Here is a 6,265-nt window from a genome sequence, read left to right on the forward strand (position 1 = left end):
GAACAAAAAGGGACCCTGGAAGGAAAACTTCGCTTCGCTGCGGAAGCCATCTCGGTCGCGGTGATGGGGTACATGATGTGGTCACCCAACAGAGACGGGCAAAAGATGAAGATTAGAGAATGTGACTAAAACGCCTGGACACGGCGCAGCTACTACGGAGTCTCTTAGAGGGGGATACTTTGTGCAGATGTTGAATTGTGTATGGAGGTGCACATGGCTGCTACCTGCTACCTGTTGGCTGCTTGTTGTTGCATCTGGTCCGAATCAGAGAGCAAGCCATTGAGCTGTGAGTGTGTGTCATGGTGTTTCAGAAACATCGTATATATATCATCCAGCCACACAGAAAGCGGGGGAAAACAAGAAAGGGAGAGAAAAAAAAAAGGCGAATGGGGCTCTTTTACAGGCGCGGATAGTGATATCGTGATCAGCTCCAGGTAGGATTATACAACCCCTCCTCTTCAATGGCCCTCTTCCACTCTATTTGTACATGCGCTTTCCATATACGATGCCATACATACAGTGTCTACGTCCTGCACGAAGCCCACGAGGCACAAGGGCCGGGGGCCCGGAGACACACGGAAAGACGCGAGATTGAGACACACGGGCTTTGGATTGATATACATACAGTAGCGGCCCAATACCTATGCGCGGGGCTCCACGGACCTTTGTGTAACATCAAATCCCAGCCGCAGAAGCAACACCATCATGCATGGAATCATGAGCAAAGACGACCCAGCAGCAAGCAAATGCTAGTGGTAGCATGAGCATAGAGAGAAGCACACACTGAATACGATCTGATACCTACATGCACAGCAAAGTAGCAGCGAGGTGGTCGGCTGGTTTTCGGAAACTTGGAGGGCGTCAGGGTCAGCCAGGCCAACAGAAGTTCGGCCAGCTCGCCATCACCGTTGCCCGAAGCCGAAGATGCATCATCGTCAGCCAAGCGGCAAATGGAACTCCTCTCTCTATCCAGGTCCTCAGTCCCCAATCTATGCCATACATAGACTCCGTTTTGGATTCCTTCACACTCCCCCCCACCTTTCGACAAGTGGGCGGAGCGGAGGTAACAAGTTCACAGGCACACACACGTTTTCTTCTTCTCTCTTGAAATCAAAGCCGCAGGGTGTGTACATGGGCTATGAGTGCTGTGTGGCTCATGACAGGCTCGAGCGACCCCACGCCTGATGCTCCATATCTAACTTTGTTTCTCTGCTTTAAAAGCAAGTCTGGGGAAAGCAGGCAAATCGATATCGTAATTCTCCGAGGAGGAATATCGATTCGTCCACCCATTAACGTAAAAGAATCCAAATCGAAACCGTTTTGTGATTCATCGGAAATTCCACACATACGTAATGGAAGGGGTTTGCCGTGCCGTGCCGTAGTTTTCCACACCGCAAGCAAAAAAAAAAAATCTGTGTGTATGGCTTTGTTGGCTTTGCATGTTAGTTTCACTGCTGCCCTTGGGATCAGCCTCACACAAAAACCGATGAGGGATCATCCGCTAAGCAGGAGACTAGGCACCGACAGCTGATGGCCTAACCAGATGAGTAGGGGCATTATCCATTAAAAAGCGGCTGGGGAAAAAGAAAGAACGAAAAAAAGGACCCCCAAATACTCAGCCCGGGGCTGGGGCATGGAAAAGTTTTGTGTATGGACCGAAGACCGAGTTTTTCGAAAATAGAAAGCTTGAGAGTCTCACCACCCATCCCATCCACAAACTCCGCGGCTGAAAAAAAAAAAAAAAGACAACATCAAACTTGACAGCATACTGTTGGATTCGCCCTGAACCGTCTTCTCGGCAAGGAGCACCCGATCTCTCCCCCTCCTTTGGCCCCCAAAAGCAGAAAGCTCTGACAAATTTTCCATATACTATGTAGCTGAAACAAGCACTATGGATTCCTGGGAACAATATATGGTACAGTAGTGCTGGTTACACAGCATGGCCGCCATCCGGCCTGGCATATCCCGTCATAAGCTGCAAGATACGACCGGACAAAGTACAAGTATGTGCGCCATACATGACATGGATGGAGCCTGTGCGCCCACAAAACCTCAGCTTCGGCTCCCAAGGTGCCGGTCTTAGCGCAACATGCTGAGCAAAAATAGGAAATCCATGGCAAAGATGCCACCGTCGGTCTGTAGCCGCTGACAGACATGGGGAACGTCATAAGCAAAGAAGAAAAAAAGCCCACTTTGTGTCATCTGGTGAGCGGGAATAGAGGAGAAAAAAAAGAAACAGATTCGAATATCCCCGCTATTTCCTTCGTTCCTTTATTCCACGCCCTCTTTATTTTTGGAGAGTAAAGTGGGAATTTAAGGTGGCTGTTTTTTTTTTTTTGGTTGGTGGAGAGTCGGCTGATGTGAATCAACGATGACCGAATATGTCTTGGTCCCCTACTTGGCTATACATGTACCTTCTCTGTAAGGGAAATGCGCATGTGCGTCTTCTTTATCCCACGAATTACTATTACCTCACAGGTACAAATTTCTGACTCATGCTTAAAGGAAGAGAAGAAGAAATCCAACCAATAGAAATATGCCCTGAATATGCCGCCCTAACACCTGAGCTTCACGAATTTATACTGTAGTTTAGCGTCTTGACCGTCGTCATCTAGCACTCCCAAGAGCATAAACCGTTCGTTGACTGGCTCCGGCATCTCCTCACCGCATTTTTAATTCTTCTTTTTACACCATTACACCTTGTTTGGAGTGATTGGCTCACCACCAAGAAGAAGAAACAGGCGTGTCCCGATGGTAGCCTAGTAGTTGCGCTCCTACCTATCATGCGAGATGGATGGTCTTTGGGGGGATCAGTAGAACTAGCCCATCTATGCTAGGCCGGGCTGGCGTCTCTTCTCCATTGAATGTGACGACATGTTGCGCTGCCCATCCGTTCGCTTATTCGGCTTCTTGAGATGTGATCAAGTGGGCGGTTTGCTTGGCATCAGAAATGAGGCAGAAGGGAAAAAAAGGGAAGCAAGCTGACAGGTGCTGAATCGCGTCATGACATGCTTCGTATAAATGGTCTGCTGCGTTGGAGGGCCTAACAGTTTAGCGTCGCTCCGCGGACTTCACCGCAGTCAGCCATATTCATTTTTTCCTTTGCTTTTTGAGGGACGAGATGTTAGGGAAGAAAAGAGAGGGGCGACAGGTCATACGATGAAAAGCAGCAGCATTGACCGTACTGTAGAGCAAAAAGACAAAGAGGCTAAATTCGCAGAGACGGTGTATGAGTCGGAGGATAAGTTCCTGGGAGGATCAAATGGCTGTGCCTCGCAATCAAACCACACAACTTCTTCCCATGGATTCGGGCTATTATACAGTCCGCTCGAGCCTATACATGTAAGTAGGGCGTCAAGGCACGGAATAGTGTATGTGCCGGTATGTCTCAGAAGTCCAACAATAGCTTCGCTCGCTTGCCTCAGCCGTGCGAAACCATGGCTGCTGACATGAGCTGCGGCCTATCAACGCCCTGCCAGTACTCGAGCAACAGACGTGTAGCAATATGAGCAGCAACTGATAGATGATAGAGATGCGTAAGGGCTGCATCAGGCACTTCTCCAGGAGGTACTTGCAAGCTTACACCGGCAGACGCATCGTGAAAATAAATTAGTACTGAGCAGCGACTTTAGCCTGCTGCCTCAACGGCCTCGTATTGGCCGCGAGTGTCTAAGCGCTGTGAGCTCTCCCTGAGCTCTACGCCACAAAGTTCCCTCCATCTTGGGGATTGTTGCCACCCGTCTGTGTACTTGTACTGTACAGACATGGGCTGGGCGGTGCGGCGCGAGAGCGGTCCGCATAGTCTCTGGCCATCGTTCAAACTCAAATCATGGGCCTGTCACTCAATTGCCCAAAGAAGATGGCTTTGGGCTCTGCTGACTAGAAAGACTCGCAATTGACTTTATGGTCGAAACAAGCGTCCGCCCAGTCTACCGGTCCCCATGAGGGATCAGATCAGACGCAAAGAAGGAAAACAAGAGCTGCAACAGAGATCCCCCCACCACTGATCATATGCATACAATTATGTGTATGTATGGAGAACGGAGCCGCCGCTTACCGGCCTAACTCATTGGTAGCGGGCAACTGGGAAGTCAGCTCAAGTCGATCGATCATAGAAGCGTACCGACTACTGGATACCCCCCATTCTTCTGTTGCCGCACTCTCGATGCTAGCACTTTTACTATCAACCATCTGGGGCTCGAAATTGCGAATTGGTTTCCTTTAGCAGGATTCCAATCGTCCGGTAGCGTTGGCGCATAAGCCTGCCCCTGCAAGTCACATGAAGGCAAAGACGCTGCGGTCACTCGATTACCGCCCCTCTGGAAGGGGAGAGAGATACAGACGGATCCTCTTAGTAGAGTTAGACTAGGAAGCTAGAGGTACCATCGGGTACCAAGGCCAGGGTGGCCAGCGATGATGAGTGGGAGAATGCTGAACCAAGAGTCCGGCGTGGAGGACATTTTGTATGCGCGTGTACAGTACTACACCGCATGTATGTATGTACTTTGCACTTACAGGTAAATCTCCGTACCCACTTGGCTGTTTGGGACAATGTCACGTATCCCAATTGCCAGCCTCATCGCAACTAATCCTATTGAAGGGTAAGAACGGTAATCGGCATTGTCTTCTTGGGTGTGTGCGAGGTCAGCAGTCCTTTCCTAGACGGTTACACAGAAAATGGATGCTGCTTTGTGTCACAGAAGCCATGTTTACCTCGTTCTTTCGGCCGCGGAGAGGAACAGTGCCTGTGCTACCGTCGCATGCATAACTTGCAAGTAAGTCCCAAGCAACGCAAGGAGGGTGCTGTTGGGCGACGAAGCTGGTATACCAGCACTTGTTCAGCTAGTGGAAGGATTGGTTCAGCCCACACTAATCTATCGTAGCAGCGCCTCGTACGTCGTAGTCTCTTCCCTATTGGCACCAGTGCAATTAGCAAGTTGAAAAGGGGGAGATATTGTCAAGTGAACGTCGATCATTAGACCACTGCGTGTTAGAATTAGCAGTCATGTATCTCATTATAGGTGGAGATTCAAGACAAACTAAGGCCTTAGTGACTACTTGGTGTAGCTGCACAAGCGGTGACAGTGAGTAGTGCCTCCAAATCCGAGATGGAGCCATGGAACGAGTTGCCGCTAGTAACAGCAGTATTAGTTAGCAGTCTCGTAATCTGTAATCTGGCGCTTGTTAGCCTGCCTCCATCGTAGTAGTAAGTGTGTAGTATCTCGTAGATGAGCAGCACCATCGAATGGGCACGTAAGTGATGTATGTACATTCAGGTGTATTGCATCCGCAGGACATGATCGGGAAACAGCCTCAGGTGACTCTAAGAACGTCGTGTGAAAGGTGGACTCGATATAGCCAAGAGTAAACGGATAATTTTCCATTCCGGGGAACCCGACGCTGAGCCATCCTTCCTATCATGCAACGCCCAGAGCACAGAATGAATACGTGCTTGATAAGCAATTTGCTCTCGTTTGTGATTAATAACTTGTCACTTGTGCTGGAGCGGTTTCGTTCATGACAACGTCTGATCGTCGAAATTCTGACGATGGCGTGGCAGATGTAGCCTTTGGTAACACTTGTACAAAGTGATCTCCGTAAACTACCTACCGTGAGAGCTGCTTAACTTTTAGCATCATATCGGTAATGTAGCCATCTAATAGTCAGACAGGTGAGCGTGGAGAAGAGAAGCTAGTGGTGTCAATAGCTGACGACTCCATTGGGCGTAGGAATGGCTGGTCTTACTGGTAGGTAGTTAGCGCAGCGGTGTTAGTAACTCCTCGAAACTCTCCGTGGGATTAATACGGAGTACCTGGCCGTAACATGATCTCCGTCAAGAAGCTGATGCTTGCGGGGACCAGACGATGGCTTGCCAGCCCGTTAGCGTGTCTCCGCGGTCCGTTGCGCCCGCTTCTAAACAGTCGCTAGCCAGACGGGCTCTGAATATCGAGACACGGCTGAGGTTGCGGCGCTCTAGTGGTGGCTATGGCGTTGGCCGTTGGTAGTAGAAGCAGCTTAAGCAAGCTATGAAGAAATCACGGTGCTGCCGCCCTTGTGTCGCCATCATTCGAGGGCAACTCATCACATCGCTCACCAGTAGCTTATCGCCGGCAGTGATAGGTCTCGCATCGTCTTGTATTGCGTGTTGCTCTTTAACCGTCGCAAGCACCCTTCACGATGTTTCCATCCTCAGCTTCCAGGAGCAGAATATTCTTAGTTCTCTTAGCCTATGGGGTTCAAAACAGCAGTAGTAGTAGGTAGTTAG

This window comes from Trichoderma gamsii, assembly GCF_001481775.2.
Source record: "Trichoderma gamsii strain T6085 chromosome Unknown Scaffold_6.2, whole genome shotgun sequence".
In the NCBI taxonomy this organism is placed as follows: Eukaryota; Fungi; Ascomycota; class Sordariomycetes; order Hypocreales; family Hypocreaceae; genus Trichoderma; species Trichoderma gamsii.